This window comes from Cetorhinus maximus, unplaced genomic scaffold (genome assembly GCF_964194155.1).
Source record: "Cetorhinus maximus unplaced genomic scaffold, sCetMax3.hap1.1 HAP1_SCAFFOLD_834, whole genome shotgun sequence".
In the NCBI taxonomy this organism is placed as follows: domain Eukaryota; kingdom Metazoa; phylum Chordata; class Chondrichthyes; order Lamniformes; family Cetorhinidae; genus Cetorhinus; species Cetorhinus maximus.
The window spans coordinates 3,930-22,843 of NW_027596776.1; the positions used below are offsets into that span (position 1 = coordinate 3,930).

The following is an 18,914-nucleotide window of genomic DNA, read 5'->3' on the forward strand; positions in this document are numbered from 1 at the left end:
GATGTGACGGAGTTTAGTCCCAAGTCCAGTGAGAGGTTACTGCACGCAAATTGAATGTCTCGTTTCTGACTTAACAACAATGAAAACATTGTAAGGAGTTACTTCATTGGCTGCAAAAGTACATTGGGGATCTCCTGAGTTAGTGAAAGGTGCTAGAGAAATGCAGGGCTTCTGTCCTGTAACATTTTGTCGGATTCCTGCCTGGATTTATAATGGGGTTTTCCAATGTCAACCGTCACACTGTCATTCCACCCCTCCTACCACTGGTGGCGCTGCAGGAGGCTTCTCCTGGGGGAGAAGGGGAACAGATGAACTTTCACCTTACGGACGTGGCCTCGGGCAGTCGGGGATTGTGGGGAAGGGAGGAGGGGCTGGGGATCTTTGGACAATCCTGACACTCTCGTTCTGTGTCCCAGTCTCTCTTCAGGAACAATATTTCTCAATATCAGCTGCCTCGATGCAGGGCAGTGCCCTTTTCTCACAGATGAAAGAGAGGCGATCGGTACAACTGACATCATTCCAGCCGTTTATTCTGATGATGGCACAGTTTTCATTACCACTCCCATTATTCGGTTCACCCTGCTCCCATCGAGTAAAACTGGGAATTGGGGAAATAAAAAATACCGATAAAAATCCACCACATTCTGCACAGAATCAACAAGATTCCTACAGCCTGGTACAAATCCCAAACTAATCCCACTGTCCCACTCTCTCCCCATAGCCCTGTATCAATCCCAAACTAATCCCACTGTCCCGCTCTCTCCCCATAGCCCTGTACAAATCCCAAACTAATCCCACTGTCCCGCCCTCTCTCCATAGCCCTGTACAAATCCCCAAACTAATCCCACTGTCCAAATCTCTCCCCATAGCCCTGTATCAATCCCAATCTAATCCCACTGTCCCGCTCTCTCCATGCGACGCTGGGACTCACCTCACTGGGGTCCCATCCACCCATTTCCAGTTTCCTTCACTCTCTCGATCTGTTAGTCCGATCCAGTAATCCCGAGGATTGTTCTCGATAGATTTCTCTATGAAATTCTGCAGTGGATACAATGATGGGGTGTGAGCAGTTAGTTTTACGGCCTTAATTCACAGTGACACAGACACACACACACACACACCGACACACTCTCACACACACACACACACACACAGGGATACACTGACTCACTCACACACACAACTGATACCCAAAATACACCAAACCCTTTCTAAGGAAATTCTCCCTCATTCCCTCTGATTAAATATCGGGAAGACTGAAGTTGTTGTTTTCCGTCTCTGTTCCAAACTGCATTCCCGAGTTACCGACTCCATCCTGGGAACTCTCTGAGTCTGAACCAGACTGTTCACAAACCGGGGTCGTGTTTAACCTGGAGATGGGATTCCCACCTCATATCCTCATTGTCACCAAGACGGCCTCTTCCCAACTCCGTAACATCGCCCAGAACCACCCCGGGCTCAGCTCATCAACTGCTGAAACCCTCGTCCATGTAGTGTAGAGAGAGCTTTACTCTGTATCTAACCCCGTGCTGTACTTGTCCTGGGAGTGTTTGATGGGGACGGTGTAGAGGGAGCTTTACTCTGTATCTAACCCTGTGCTGTACCTGTCCTGGGAGTGTTTGATGGGGACAGTGTAGAGGGAGCTTTACTCTGTATCTAACCCCGTGCTGTAACTGTCCTGGGAGTGTTTGTTGGGGACGGTGTAGAGGGAGCTTTACTCTGTATCCAACCCCGTGCTGTACCTGTCCTGGGAGTGTTTGATGGGGACGGTGTAGAGGGTGCTTTAATCTGTATCTAACCCCGTTCTGTTCTTGTCCTGGGATTGTTTGATGTGGACAGTGTAGAGGGAGCTATAATCTGTAACCCCAGGCTGTACCTGTCCTGGGAGTGTTTGATGGAGATGGTGTAGATGGAGTTTTACTCTGCATCTAACCCCGTGCTGTACCTGTCCTGGGAGTGTTTGATGGGGACAGTGTAGAGTAATATTTTCTCTCTATTTAATTCTGACCGATGCGTCTGTCATTCTCACCTGTTCCTGTTCTGTATTTATGACGATGAGGTGTGAAGTTCGGGATTCACATTGTAGTTTTGCCGAGTTCCATTCCTTGCTCTTCGTTGACAATCTATAGCAATGATGATTATGAACTTTCCAGCCGCTAGGACAGAGAGACTCTGCAAATTTATGAAGACTTAGTTCAGAGAAATACATCAGGACATTAGGAACAGGAGGAGGCCATTCAGCCCCTCTCGAGCTTGTTACACAGGAACAGGAGGAGGCCCATTCAGCACCTCTCGAGCCTGTTACACAGGAACAGGAGGAGGCCCATTCAGCTCCTCTCGAGCCTATTACACAGGAAAAGGATGAGGCTATTCAGCACCTCTCGAGCTTGTTACATGGGAGCAGGTGGAGGCCCATTCAGCGCCAACTCACCCGAGCAGTTTCGGAGAACGGTGCAGAGGGATCTGAGGATCCGGAGCATCTTTTCAAGGGTCTCGGAAATGTTCTGGATCTTTCCGTAAACCCCGTCATGTTCTTGTCCATCTGTAGGACTGAGAGAATCACAGGGTCACAGAACTCACAGGATTAAAGGACCACAGGGTCTGAACCGCACAGAAGGAGGCCATTTGTCCGCACTGGCTCTCCGAATGAGCGTTAGGACCCAGTGCCATCGCCCTGCCTTTTCCCCCCTGTACCCCTGCACATTATATCTGTTCAAATAACTATCCAATGCCCCCTTGAATGCCTCGATTGAACCTGCCTCTACATATTCTTCCAGCCAAAATCAATCACTTCACACTTCTCTGTGTCAAAATTTGTCAATCCCATACCTGCCCACTCCGACACCTGTCTATGTCACAACAGAGCTGGAGTGATGTGGATGTGGGATATATCAGAATGTTACAGTGAAGGGTGTGGGATATATCAGAGTGTTACAGTGAGGGGTGTGGGATATATCAGAGTGTTTCAGTGAGGGGTGTGGGATATATCAGAGTGTTACAGTGAGGGGTGTGGGATATATCAGAGTGTTACAGTGAGGGGTGTGGGATATATCAGAGTGCTACAGTGAGGGGTGTGGGATATATCAGAGTGTTACAGTGAGGGGTGTGGGATATATCAGAGTGTTACAGTGAGGGGTGTGGGATATATCAGAGTGTTACAGTGAGGGGTGTGGGATATATCAGAGTGTTACAGTGAGGGGTGTGGGATATATCAGAGTGTTACAGTGAGGGGTGTGGGATATATCAGAGTGTTACAGTGAGGGGTGTGGGATATATCAGAGTGTTACAGTGAGGGGTGTGGGATATATCAGTGTTACAGTGAGGGGTGTGGGATATATCAGGGTGTTACAGTGAGGGGCGTGGGATATATCAGGGTGTTACAGTGAGGGGTGTGGGATATATCAGGGTGTTACAGTGAGGGGCGTGGGATGCACCAGGGTCTGGCCGTGAGGGGCGTGGGATGCACCAGGGTCTGGCCGTGAGGGGCGTGGGATACACCAGGGTGTTGCCGTGAGGGGCGTGGGATACACCAGGGTGTTGCCGTGAGGGGCGTGGGATACACCAGGGTGTTGCCGTGAGGGGCGTGGGATACACCAGGGTGTTGCCGTGAGGGGCGTGGGATACACCAGGGTGTTGCAGTGAGGGGCGTGGGATACACCAGGGTGTTACAGTGAGGGGCGTGGGATACACCAGGGTGTTGCCGTGAGTGGCGTGGGATACACCAGGGTGTTGCCGTGAGGGGCGTGGGATACACCAGGGTGTTGGCGTGAGGGGTGTGGGATACACCAGGGTGTTGGCGTGAGGGGCGTGGGATACACCAGGGTGTTGCCGTGAGTGGCGTGGGATACACCAGGGTGTTAACGTGAGGGGCGTGGGATACACCAGGGTGTTACAGTGAGGGGTGTGGGATATATCAGAGTGTTACAGTGAAGGGTGTGGGATATATCAGAGTGTTACAGTGAGGGGTGTGGGATACATCAGGGTGTTGCCGTGAGGGGCGTGGGATACACCAGGGTGTTACAGTGAGGGGTGTGGGAGACATCGGATTGTGGCCGTGAGGGGCGTGGGATACATCAGGGTGTTGCCGTGAGGGGCGTGGGATACATCAGATTGTGGCCGTGAGGGGCGTGAGATACATCAGGGTGTGGCCGTGAGGGGCATGGGATACACCAGGTGGTGACCGTGAAGGGCGTTGGATACACCAGGGTGTGACCGTGAGGGGCGTGGGATACTCCAGGGTGTTACCGTGAGGGGCGTGGGATACACCAAGGCGTTACCGTGAGGGGCGTGGTATACACCAGGGTGTTGCCGTGAGGGGCGTGGGATACACCAGGGTGTTAACGTGAGGGGCGTGGGATACTCCAGGGTGTTAACGTGAGGGGCGTGGGATACTCCAGGGTGTTAACGTGAGGGGCTTGGGATACACCAGGGTGTTAACGTGAGGGGCGTGGGATACACCAGGGTGTTAACGTGAGGGGCGTGGGATACACCAGGGTGTTAACGTGAGGGGCGCGGATTACACCAGGGTGTTAACGTGAGGGGCGCGGGATACACCAGGGTGTTAACGTGAGGGGCGCGGGATACACCAGGGTGTTAACGTGAGGGGCGCGGGATACACCAGGGTGTTAACGTGAGGGGCGCGGGATACACCAGGGTGTTAACGTGAGGGGCGCGGGATACACCAGGGTGTTAACGTGAGTGCCGCGGGATACACCAGGGTGTTAACGTGAGGGCCGCGGGATACACCAGGGTGTTAACGTGAGGGGCGCGGGATACACCAGGGTGTTAACGTGAGGGCCGCGGGGTACACCAGGGTGTTAACGTGAGGGCCGCGGGATACAGCAGGGTGTTACCGTGAGGGCCGCGGGATACACCAGGGTGTTAACGTGAGGGGCGCGGGATACACCAGGGTGTTAACGTGAGGGGCGCGGGATACACCAGGGTGTTAACGTGATGGGCGCGGGATACACCAGGGTGTTACAGTGAGGGGCACGGGATACATCAGTGTGTTACAGTGAGGGGCACGGGATACATCAGGGTGTTACAGTAAGTTGTGTGCGATATATCAGAATGTTACAGTGAGGAGTGTGTGATTTCTCACAGAGGTAAAGTCATGGGTATGGGATATATCACAATGTTACAGACGGGCGGGTGGGATATATTGCAGTGTTAAAGTGAGTGATCTGTGATATACCACAAAGCTACAGTGGGTGTGTGAGGTATATCAGAGTGTTGCAGCAAGGGCTGTCGGATATATCAGGGTGTTACAGTGAGGTGTCTGCGATATATCTGAATGTTACAATGAGGAGTGTGTGATTTCTCACAGAGGTAAAGTCATGGATATGGGATATATCACAATGTTACAGACGGGCGGGTGGGATATATTGCAGTGTTAAAGTGAGTGATCTGTGATATACCACAAAGCTACAGTGGGTGTGTGAGGTATATCAGAGTGTTGCAGCAAGGGCTGTCGGATATATCAGGGTGTTACAGTGAGGTGTGGGTTATATACCAGACTGTAACTGTGAGGGGTGTGGGATATACCAGAGTGTTGCAGTGAGGGGAATGGGACATATCAGAGTGTTACAGTGAGGAGTGTGTGATATATCACAGAGGTAAAGTCTTGGGTATGGGATATATCACAATGTTACTGAGAGGCGGGTGGGATATATTGCAGTGTTAAAGTGAGTGATCTGTGATATACCACAAAGCTACAGTGGGTGTGTGAGGTATATCAGAGTGTTGCAGCGAGGGGTGTGGGATATATAAGGGTGTTACAATGAGGTGTGGGTTATATACCAGACTGTAACCGTGAGGGGTGTGGGATATATCAGAGTGTTAGTCAGGGGTGTGGGATATATCAGAGAGTTACAGTGAGGGGTGTGGGGTACATCACAGTGTTACCGTGAGGGATGTGGGGTATATCACAGTGTTGCCGTGAGGGGTCTGGTATATATCAGAGTGTTGCAGTGAGAGGTGTGGGATATATCAGAGACTTACAGTGAGGGATATGGGATATATCAGAGTGTTGCAGTGAGGGGTGTGGGATATATCAGTGTGTTACAGTGAGGGGTGTGGGTTATATCTGCATGTAATAGTGAGGTGTGTGGGATATATCAGAGTGTTACAGTCAGGGGTGTGGGATATTTCAAAATGTTACAACGAGGGGTGTGGGATATATCAGTGTGTTACAGTGGGGTGTGTGGTATATATTAATGTGTTACAGTGAGGGGTGTGGGATATATCAGAGTGTGACATTGTGGGATGTGGGATATATCAGAGATTTACAGTGAGGTATGCGGGATATATCAGAATGTAACAGTGAGGTATGCGGGATATATCAGTGTGTTACAGTGAGGGTTGAGGGATATATCAGAGTGTTAAAGTGAGGGGTGTGGGATATATCAGAGTGTTACAGTGAGGGGTGTGGGATATATCAGAGTGTTACAGTGAGGGGTGTGGGATATATCAGAGTATTACAGTGAGGGGTGTGGGATATATCAGAGTGTTACAATGTGGGGTGTGGGATTTATCAGAGATTTACAGTGAGGTATGCGGGATATATCAGAGTGTTACAGTGAAGGGTGTGGGATATATCAGAGTGTTACAGTGAGGGGTGTGGGATATATCAGAGTGTTACAGTGAGGGGTGTGGGATATATCGGTGTTACAGTGAGGGGTGTGGGTTATATCAGGGTCTTACATTGAGGGGTGAGGGATATATCAAGGTGTTACAGTGAGGGGTGTGGGATATATCAGAGTGTTACAGTGAGGGGTGTGGGATACATCAGAGTGTTATAGTGAGGGCTGTGGGATATATCAGGGTGATAAAGTGAGGGGTGTGGGATTTATCAGGGTGTTACAGTGAGGAGTGTGTGATATATCATTGGCTGTGTCGTGTTTGAAAGGGATCGTAAACTTTTGCTTTTGCTTTATTTGAAAAGTGGCCCTTCTTCAACCAAACAACTTCGATTAAGTTATTGAAAGCCGTAAAAAAGCTTTTTCCGATGTTCCTGTTATGTGCTTATGTGTGTGTATGAAGTTGTGATGACCCCCCCGGGTTTGAATGTATGAATAAACTACACTGCTGATTTAAACCTAGAGAGATGTTGCTGCTTCTCCCTTAAAATCTGACCTCACAAACTGAGGGTTTGGGTAAACGCACCACAGCCTATTTCCAATATGAAAACACCCCTGCTTACGGACAGAGGGTGAGAAAATAAAGGAGTTCAGTATTGCTGCCGTTCACTCACTGTATCAGTTTCAATGTGAGGTTCAGCTTCCTACCTTGGACTCCCAGCCCTATTGCAATAGCCAAACTGATGATTAAGACAATGAAGCAGGCGATGCCAAGATGTGTTGAAGTTATTGATCTTCTTCCTCCAGCTGTTTCCTGCCCAGTTTTACCTGGAATAGAGAAGTAAAGATTGACCCATGTTGAGCAGCCTGTGTAACTGCACGGAACAGACAATGGTGACGTATCTACCTCCCTTATCGAGAGAAACGACAACCACGTTACTCATTTATATCCCTCGTTTCACATCCCAGCGCACGGTACAGGAGGCTTATCAAAGAGAATCGAAGACCGAGTCACACAGGGAGATATTAGGGACAGGAAACCAAAAGCTCAGACACAGAGATCGGTACAAGGAGCGTCTTAAGGAGGGTAGAGAGAGAGAGAGACAGACAGAGAGAGAGAGAGCCGGATAAAGAGGGAGAGAAATGGAGAGAGACAGAGAGTGAGAGTCAGATATATAGGAGGAGAGGTTTAACGAGAGTTCTCTGCATCACAGGGCCCAGGCAGCTCAAGGCTTCTGGGGATAAACATAGATACAGAGTAAAATTCCCACTATACTGTCCCCATCAAACACTCCCAGGAAAGGTACAGCACGGGGTTAGATACAGAGTAAAGCTCCCTCTACACTGTCCCCATCAAACACTCCCAGGACAGGTACAGCCTGGGGTTAGATATAGAGTAAAGCTCCCACTACACCAACCCCATCAACCACTCCCAGGACAGGGACAGCACGGGGTTAGATACAATGTAAAGCTCCCTCTACACTGCCCCATCAAACACTCCCAGGACAGGTACAGCACGGGGTTAGATACAGAGTAAAGCTCCCTCTACATTGTCCCCATCAAACAATCCCAGGACATGTACAGCCTGGGGTTAGATACAGAGTAAAGCTCCCTCTACACTTTCCCCATCAAACACTCGCAGGGCAGGTACAGCACGGGGTTAGATACAGAGTAAAGCTCCCTCTACACCGTCCCCATCAAACACTCCCAGGACAGGTACAGCACGGGGTTAGATACAGACTAAAGCTCCCTCTACCCCGTCCCCCATCAAACACTCCCAGGAGAGGTACAGCACAGGGTTAGATACAGTGTAAAGCTCCCTCTACACCGTCCCCATCAAACACTCCCAGGACAGGTGCAGCACGGGGTTAGATACAGAGTAAAGCTTCCTCTACACCGTCCCCATCAAACACTCCCAGGATGGGTACAGCATGGGGTTAGATACAGAGTAAAGCTCCCTCTACACCGTCCCCATCAAACACTCCCAGGACAGGTACAGCATGGGCTTAGATACAGAGTAAAGCTCCCTCTACACTGTCCCCATCAAACACACCCAGGACAGGTACAGCACGGGGTTAGATACAGAGTAAAGCTCCCTCTACACCGTCCCCATCAAACACTTCCAGGACAGGTACAGCATGGGCTTAGATACAGAGTAAAGCTCCCTCTACACTGTCCCCATCACACACTCCCAGGACAGGTACAGCATGGGCTTAGATACAGAGTAAAGCTCCCTCTACACCGTCCCCATTAAACACTCCCAGGACAGGTAAAGCACGGGGTTAGATACAGAGTAAAGCTCCCTCTACACTGTCCCCATCAAACACTTCCAGGACAGGTACAGCACGGGGTTAGATACAGCGTAAAGCTCCCTCTGCACTGTCCCGATCAAACACTCCCAGGACAGGTACAGCACGGGGTTAGATACAGAGTAAAGCTCCCTCTACACCGTCCCCATCAAACACTCCCAGGACAGGTACAGCATGGTGTTAGATACAGAGTAAAGCTTCCCATGTACTATCTTTACCAAACACTCTATCTCACTTTCTGACTCTCTGTCTCTCTTATTCTCTCTTTCTGTTTTTCCCTCTCTCTCTCTATGCATGTGTCTCTCTCACTCTCTCTTTCAATCTCTCTCTCATTCTTGTTGACCTCTCTCTCATTCTTGCTCTTTTTCTCTTTCTGTTTCTCCATCTCCACCTCTCTCTGTCTCTCTCTATCTCGCTGTCCCTCTTTTTAATTCTCTCTCTCCCTCCATTGAACAGTTTAACTTACGTTCACTGGGGGCTGTCGTGTTGTTTTTGATGTGTCTGATATTCATGTAGTCGCTGTCCTGCTCCATGGTTTGTGTCTGAGGGGGTCTCTCTCCTCCGTTCCTGTCCTGTCTGATTCTCTCTCTCTCTCTCAGATGTGTCTCAATCTTTCCTCAGACTCAATGTCAGGGCGTAAACTTCCTCAAAACTGTTTCTATTTTCTTCATTTTTGTAATGCCACTTCCCCTTAGACCTGTGTGACAAAGTGGTTCAGTTAACCATGTACAGCAGCTGCCGAAGGTTTTACATTTTTGCCAAGCACAGGGAGAGCCAACCTGGCTTCAGGGAACATCGGCAGAATTCAAAATCATTTCACAAGCATCTCGACTGCTTGTTGTAACTGGAAAAGGTCTATACACTCACACACCAACACACACAGACACTGACACACACTCACACACACCCACACACACTGACACACACTCACACTCATACACTCACACACACACACACACAGACACTGACACACACTCACACACCAACACACACTGACACACACTCACACACACAGACACTGACACACACACAGACACTCACACACTCAGACACTGACACACACACAGACACACTCAGACACTGACACACACTCACACACACACACACACACTCAGACACTGACACACACTCACACTCTCACATTCAGACACACACAGACTCACACGCACACACTGACACACACTCACACACCCACACATTCACACACACACTGACACACACACACACACTGATACACACTCACACTGACACACACACAGACACTCACACACACACACTGACACACACACTGACACACACTCAGACACACACACTCAGACACTGACACACACTCAGACACTGACACACACACAGACACACACTCACACAAACAGACACTGACACACACACAGACTGAATGATCCTCTGAAACCTCCTGGAAACACTAACCAATAACCTGGCAGCAAATATCACTTGTCATTTTATTCCAAAGTGGAAGGTTTTTCTTCCCATTGGTCCTCCCGGTGAGCATTGAGGTCAGGCCTTGCCTTCACTGACCAGGCAGTGAGTGTAGGTACGTCCATACGAACATCTGAACATAGGAACCAGGAGCAGCAGGAGGCCATTCAGCCCGTTGTACCTGCCCCACCATTCAGTAAGACCATGTCCGATCTGAATGTAACCTTATTATGTCACAGCCAAGGGTAAAGGCCGAGGGCTTCAAATTCAAATCCCAGACGGAAACTTGAAACAACTGTTACAACCCATTTTTGTAATTTGTAAGTTTCGAGATGCAGACCACCCCCATCAAACCCAGAGCAATGGGGTTGACCCTTAAATGCCCTCTGAGCAAGTGCGATTAGGGATGGGCATAAATGCTGGCCAAGCCAGGGATGTCCACAACCCATGAACCAATAAATAAAAACTCGGAGACACCGGCAAAGAGCTGTAATGGAAATATAATCATTCTCAGAATGTTATTGTGATTTATTGTAAAAGTAGGTGAATAGTGGGGTTTGGACAGTTTCTCTGTGTTTAATCGGCTTGGAGACAGCTGGTCTGGAGGCTGAGATTCATGAAAAGTTTGAAATGCTCAATAGGTAAACATGGCTGAAGTTTTAGAATGTGCGGTGAGGAGAATTTGCATTTTTAGATAAATCAGAGTAGTTTGAATTTCAAAGAGACGTGCACGCCTTGCCAGAGAAACGAGGCCAAGCAGTGTGTTTATTTTTCCCTATGGTTACTGATAGTATTAGCACCATAAAGAGATTTATATTATGAGAAAGGTAAAGATCCAAAGACTTTTGGGAACAATGGGATTGACATTAAAAGGGATAAACGTGTATAAAGGAGAAGAAGCTGTGTGTCAGAGGGAAAGGCATTGCAAGATCTACCAGAAGTGTGAAAAGCCTCCAGCATTAAGCTGCTGTCCACAGAAACTGAAGCTGGGAAAAACACACTTTGGATTCTACTGTACACCGTATTGTCATGATTTGCCTGGATCTGTTTGAAAGTCTAATTGATTTTTCCTGTTGCCTTAATGGGGGTGTAGCTGGAAGCTCGATTAATTAGGGGCTTTTTGGAGTTATTATAGTAGTAATTTGTCGACCCGTGTATGTGCTTACAATCATTTCTTTTGTTAATGAATGTTTAATTTAGGTTAGTAAAAAAATCTCTAGAGTCTTGGTGGACTTATTATTACTGAATTCAGGGCAGGCATCTCGAATTAAAATATAAATTGCAAAACAGTTGTGACCACATGATCAGGATTCCCTCGTGGATTTGATCCGCCTGGCACACATCATCTGCTGTGTCATAACAGAGCGTCGGGAGAGGAATGGTTACAGCAAAAGTACGTAGGCTGGTGTATGAAGGAATTGAGAATTTAGGAGCAGTATTACAAAGTTGGAGATCTTGTACACATGTCTGAGTTGGTAGGTTCCTCAGAACGAATTGTTCTGGACAGGAGAGGGACAGGCACACTGTACTTCTGTCTCTCAACAACTGTCCGTACGCAGAAGGTGTTTTGAATTCTTTGTGAAGAATGTTGTGGTGTGTTTTCCCAAACCCTCAGTGTGTCTGATCCACTTTACTAATCACTCACAGCAAATTTACATTGTGATCAACTTGGGTTAGTTTATTTACATTTAAAACCCGGGGAAGGAGTGTTCATAATGTCACACTCTGGACCACACACTCTAAAGCTCTCTCTCACACACACAAACACTCACAAACTCACACGCATACACACACACACATTCACACACACACACATTCACACACACAAACACATGCACACACACACACATTCACACACACAAACACATGCACACACACTTGCACACACACATGCCCAAAAGCCCAAATGCGCACACACAGAGACAAAGAAACACAGATGTACATGCACAGACATACACACACACAGATGCACATACGCACACCCCCACCCCCCGTGCGTGCATGCACACACACACATACACACACACACACACACACACTCAAACACAGAGTAATGGAGGACAGAAAAAGGAAACTTTTACAACTATGGATAGTAACAGTACAAGAACCACGGAGATGAAAATTAGTTCACATGATTTCCAAAGTCGGAGAAGAAAATGTCCAAAGGTTATTTCCGATGTGAACGATTTCAATCCTGAGTCCAGTGGGAGCTTACTGCATGCAAATTCAATGCCTCGTTTTGGACATGACAACTATGAAAACAAAGTTTTTGGCTGCAAAGTTCATTGGCTGCAAAAGCACATTGGGGATCTCCTGAGTTCGTGAAAGGTGCTAGAGAAATGCAGGACTTCCGGCCTGTAACATTTCACCGGATTCCTGTCTGGACTTATAATGGGGTTTTCCAATGTCAACCGTCACACTGTCATTCCTGCCTCCCATACTGGTGGCACTGCAGGGGGCTCCTCCTGGGGGAGAGGAGGAACAGATGAACTTTCACCTTTCGGACATGGCCTCGGGCAGTCGGGGATTGTGGGGAAGGGAGGAGGGGCTGGGGATCTTTGGACAATCCTGACACTCTCGTTCTGTGTCCCAGTCTCTCTCCAGGAACAATATTTCTCAATATCAGCTGCCTCGACGCAGGGCAGTGCCCTTTTCTCACAGATGAAAGGGAAGTAATGGGTGCAACGGACATCATTCCAGTCATTGGTTCTGAAAATAGCGCAGTCTTCATAATAATAGATTATTCGCTTGACCCTGCTCCCATCGGGTAAAACTGGGAAATGAGGAAATAAAAAATACCGATAAAAATCCAACACATTCCTGTACAGACTCAACAAGTTGCCGGCAGCCCTGTACAAATCCCAAACTAATCCCACTTTCCCGCTCTCACCCCATAGCCATGTATCAATCCCAAACTAATCCCACTGTCCCGCTCTCTCCCTATAGCCCTGTATCAATCCCAAACTAATCCCACTATCCCGCTCTCACCCCATAGCCCTGTATCAATCCCAAACTAATCCCACTGCCCCGCTCTCTCCCCATAGCCCTGTATCAATCCCAAACTAATCCCACTGCCCCGCTCTCTCCCCATAGCCCTGTATCAATCCCAAACTAATCCCACTATCCCGCTCTCTCCCCATAGCCCTGTATCAATCCCAAACTAATCCTAATGCCCCGCTCTCTCCCCATAGCCCTGTATCAATCCCAAACTAATCCCACTGTCCCGCTCTCTCCCCATAGCCCTGTATCAATCCCAAACTAATCCCACTGTCCCACTCTCTCCCCATAGCCCTGTATCAATCCCAAACTAATCCCACTGTCCCGCTCTCTCCCCATAGCCCTGTATCAATCCCAAACTAATCCCACTGTCTCACTCTCTCCCCATAGCCCTGTATCAATCCCAAACTAATCCCACTGTCCTGCTCTCTCCCCATAGCCCTGTATCAATCCCAAACTAATCCCACTGTCCCGCTCTCTCCCCATAGCCCTGTATCAATTTCAAACTAATCCCACTATCCCGCACTCTCCCCATAGCCCTGTACAAATCCCCAAACTAATCCCACTATCCCGCTCTCTCCCCATAGCCCTGCATCAATCCCCAAACTAATCCCACTGTCCCGCTCTCTCCCCATAGCCCTGTATCAATCCCAAACTAATCCCACTGCCCCACTCTCTCCCCATAGCCCTGTATTAATCCCAAACTAATCCCACTGCCCCGCACTCTCCCCATAGCCCTGTATCAATCCCAATCTAATCCCCTTGTCCCGCTCTCTCTCTCTCCATGCGACGCTGGGACTCACCTCACTGGGCTCCCATCCACCCATGTCCAGTTTCCTTCACTCTCTCGATCTGTTAGTCCGATCCAGTGATCCCCAGGATTGTTCTCGATAGATTTCTTTATGAAATTCTGCAGCAGATACAATGATGGAATGTGTTCAGTTAGTATGACTGCCTTAACTCACACAAACACGCACACACAACTGATCCCCAAAATACACCAAACCCTTCCTCAGGAAATTCTCCCTCATTCCCTCTGATTCAATATCGGGAAGACTGAAGCCGTTGTTTTCCGTCTCTGTTCCAAACTCCATTCCCAAGTTACCGACTCCATCCTGGGAACTCTCTGAGTCTGAACCAGACTGTTCACAACCCTGGGGTTGTGTTTAACTTGGAGATGGGCTTCCCACCTCATATCCACATCGTCACCATGACGGCCTCTTCCCAACTCCGTAACATCACCCAGAACCACCCCGGGCTCAGCTCATCGACTACTGAAACCCTCGTTCATGTAGTGTAGAGGGAGCTTTACTCTGTATCTAACCCCGTGCTGTACCTGTCCTGGGAGTGTTTGATGGGGACAGTGTAAAGGGAGCTTTACTCTGTATCTAACCCCGTGCTGTACCTGTCCTGGGAGTGTTTGATGGGGATGGTGTATAGGGAGCTTTACTCTGTATCTAACCCCGTGCTGTCCCTGTCCTGGGAGTGTTTGATGGGGACGGTGCAGAGGGAGATTTTCTCTCTATCTCATTCTGACAGATGCGTCTGTCATTCTCACCTGTTCCTGTTCTGTATTTATGAAGATGAGGTGTGAACTTAGGGATTCACATTGTTGTTTTGCCGAGTCCCAGTTTACTTTATCCGTTGAGAGTCTATAGCAATGATGATTATGAACTTTCCAGCCGCTCGTACAGAGAGACTCTGCAAAATTATACAGACTTAATTCAGGGAAATATATCGGGGCATAAGGAACAGGAGGAGGCCATTCAGTCCCTCTCGAGCCTGTTACACAGGAACAGGAGGAGGCCATTCAGCCCTTCTCGACCCTGTTACACAGGAACAGGAGGAGGCCATTCAGCCCCTCTCGAGCATTTTACACCATTCTTTTGGATCTGCTCTGTACCTTAACTCCCTCGGTTCCGTGACCCTCCATCCCCAACAACGATCCCTCAATCTCAGTTTTGACGATTCCCTTTGACCTCCGGCCCCCACAGTTTATTTCGGAGGCGGGGGGAGAGTTCCTGATTTCCGCTCCCCTTTGTGTAAAGTGGTGTTTCCTGATGTCCCCCCTGAACGTCCTGGCTCGAATTTTAACCACCTTCCCCCTTGTTCTCGACTCCCCCTCCCCGGCTCCCCCACAACCCACCGGATCAGAGGAAATAGTTTCTCTCCATCGACCCAATCGAATCTCTTCATTGCTCTCAACGCCTCGGGTCCGGTCGCCGTGGTTTCACCTGTAGGACTCAGGCTTCGAGTTTGGATTGCCCGCCTGCACCTTATCCAATCCCTTCAATCTGTCGGACAGACCCCACCCCCCCGATCGATTCATCCCCTCGCCTGTCCCAAACTCCAGGAGGCAGAGGCCAGGATAGTGCGACCTTCCTCCGCTTGGAGATTAAGGCCTTGACTGAAGGATGGGGAGGGCGGGGGTGGGGAGACAGGGGGTGGGCGTGGGGGTGGGGAGACAGGATGTGGGGGTGGGGAGACAGGGGGTGGGGGTGTGGAGACAGAGGGTGGGGGTGGGGGTGGGGGTGGGGGTGGGGAGACAGCGGGTGGGGGGCAGGGGAGAGAAGGGGTGGGGGTGATCCCAATGGGGCAGAGCGTGGGATGTTGCGGGAGGGGGCAGGAGTACGGCCGGCAGCTCCCACTCGCCTGAACAGATTCGGAGCATTGGGCAGAGCAATCGCGCTGTCTCGGACAATTTCTGGAACGTTCCATTCAGCTCTGTAACGTTCCATGGGGCAACAGGCAAGGTCCGGTTCAGGGGGTCAGCATCACCGCACTCCTTGTTCATCTGTAGAACTGAGAGACAGAGTCAGGGTGAGAGATAGTGTGAGATATATCAGACTGTTACAGTGAGGGGTGTGGGATATAACAGTGTTACAGTGAGGGGTGTGGGTTATATCGGAGTGTTACAGTGAGGGGTGTGGGATATATCAGAGTGTTACAGTGAGAGGTGTGGGATATATCAGAGTGTTACAGTGAGAGGTGTGGGATATATCAGAGTGTTACAGTGAGGGGTGTGGGATATATCAGGGTGTTACAGTGAGGGGTGTGGGATGTTTCAGGGTGTTACAGTGAGAGGTGTGGGATATATCAGAGTGTTACAGTGAGGGGTGTGGGATATATCAGGGTGTTACAGTGAGGGGTGTGGGATATATCAGGGTGTTACAGTGAGGGGTTTGGGATATATCAGAGTGTTACAGTGAGGGGTGTGAGATATATCAGGGTGTTACAGTGAGGGGTGTGGGATATATCAGAGTGTTACAGTGAGGGGTGTGAGATATATCAGAGTGTTACAGTGAGGGGTGTGAGATATATCAGAGTGTTACAGTGAGGGGTGTGGGATATATCAGAGTGTTTCAGTGAGGGGTGTGGGATATTTCGGAGTGTTACAGTGAAGGGTGTGGAATATATCAGAGTGTTACAGTGAGGGGTGTGGGATACATCAGAGTGTTAGAGTGAGGGGTGTGGGATATATCAGAGTGTTAGAGTGAGGGGTGTGGGATATATCATACTGTTACAGTGAGGGGTGTGGGATATATCAGAGTGTTTCAGTGAGGGGTGTGGGATATTTCAGAGTGTTACAGTGAAGGGTGTGGGATATATCAGACTGTTACAGTGAGGGGTGTGGGATATATCAGAGTGTTTCAGTGAGGGGTGTGGGGTATTTCGGAGTGTTACAGTGAAGGGTGTGGGATATATCAGAGTGTTACAGTGAGGGGTGTGGGATATATCAGAGTGTTAGAGTGAGGGGTGTGGGATGTATCAGAGTGTTACAGTGAGGGGTGTGGGAAAAATCGGAGTGTTACAGTGAGGGGTGTGGGATATATCGGAGTGTTACAGTGAGGGGTTTGGGATACATCGGAGTGTTACAGTGAGGGGTGTGGGATATATCTGAGTGTTACAGTGAGGGGTGTGGGATGTATCAGTGTTTCAGTGAGGGGTGTGTGATGTATCAGGGTGTTACAGTGAGGGGTGTGGGTTATATCAGAGTGTTACATTGAGGGGTGTGGGATGTTTCAGAGTGTTACAGTGAGGGGTGTGGGATATATCAGAGTGTTACAGTGAGGGGTGTGGGATCTATCAGAGTGTTACAGTGAGGGGTGTGGTTTATATCAGAATGTTAGAGTGAGGGGCGTGGGATATATCAGAGTGTTACAGTGAGGGGTGTGGGAAAAATCGGAGTGTTACAGTGAGGGGTGTGGGATATATCGGAGTGTTACAGTGAGGGGTTTGGGATATATCGGAGTTTTACAGTGAGGGGTGTGGGATATATCCGAGTGTTACAGTGAGGGGTGTGGGATGTATCAGTGTTTCAGTGAGGGGTGTGGGATATATCAGGGTGTTACAGTGAGGGGTGTGGGTTATATCAGAGTGTTACATTGAGGGGTGTGGGATGTATCAGAGTGTTACAGTGAGGGTTGTGGGATATATCAGAGTGTTACAGTGAGGGGTGTGGGATGTATCAGGGTGTTACAGTGAGGGGTGTGTGGGATATATCAGAGTGTTACAGTGAGGGGTGTGGGATATATCAGTGTTACAGTGAGGGGTGTGGGATATATCAGAGTGTTACAGTGAGGGGTGTGGGATGTATCAGAGTGTTACAGTGAGGGGTGTGGGATGTATCAGGGTGTTACAGTGAGGGGTGTGGGATATATCAGAGTGTTACAGTGAGGGGTGTGGGATATATCAGAGTGTTACAGTGAGGGGTGTGGGATGTATCAGAGTGTTACAGTGAGGGGTGTGGGATGTATCGTGGTGTTACAGTGAGATGTTCCTCCCCGTACCGTGGACTGTGAGACCTGTAATAATTGTGAAGTTGCAGATTAAGACAATGAGGCCGACCACGATGATACGTCTAGATTTTTTTGAGCTTCTTCCTCCAGGTGTTTCCAGTCCAGTTTTATCTGGAATAGAGAAGTAAAGATTGACCCATGTTGAGCAGCCTGTGTAACTGCATGGAACAGACAATGGTGACGTATCTACCTCCCTTATCGAGAGAAACAACAACCACATTTTGCACCACATTTTCCTTTTGTCTGTGACATCTTTTGGTTATCTCCTCCTATCACTGCTTGCTTGTCCCAACAACCCCCTCCCAACCCCCCCTTCTTCCCCACGCCCCCCTCCACCGACCCTTAAACCAGCTTATATTTCATCCCTATCCTATTTCTACTAAGTTCTGATGAAGGGTCATGACGACTCGAAACGTCAACTTTGCTCTTCTCCGCCGATGCTGCAAGACCTGCTGAGTTTTTTCAGGTATTTATGTTGTTGTTTTGGATTTCCAGCATCCGCAGTTTTTTGTTTTTATCAACAACCACGTTACTCGTTTATATCCCTCGTTTCACATCCCAGCGCATGGTACAGGACAGTTGTCAAAGAGAATCGAACACCGAGTCACACAGGGAGATATTAGGGACAGGTAACCAAAAGGTCAGTCACAGAGATTGGTATAAGGAGCGTCTTAAAGGAGTGGAGAGAGGGACAGAAAAATGGAGAGACAGACAGAGAGCGGGACCGAGGCAGAGAGCGGGACCGAGGCAGAGAGCGGGACCGAGGCAGAGAGCGAGTGTTGTAGGGGCTGGAG

The 18,914-nt window shown here is 49.1% G+C and overlaps 1 pseudogene; it reads right to left on the reverse strand.

Annotated features, from left to right (window-relative positions):
* Positions 1-423: 423 nt before the first annotated feature.
* LOC144674859 (C-type lectin domain family 17, member A-like) overlaps positions 424-18,914 on the reverse strand; it is a 58,364-nt pseudogene continuing 39,873 nt past the window's right edge.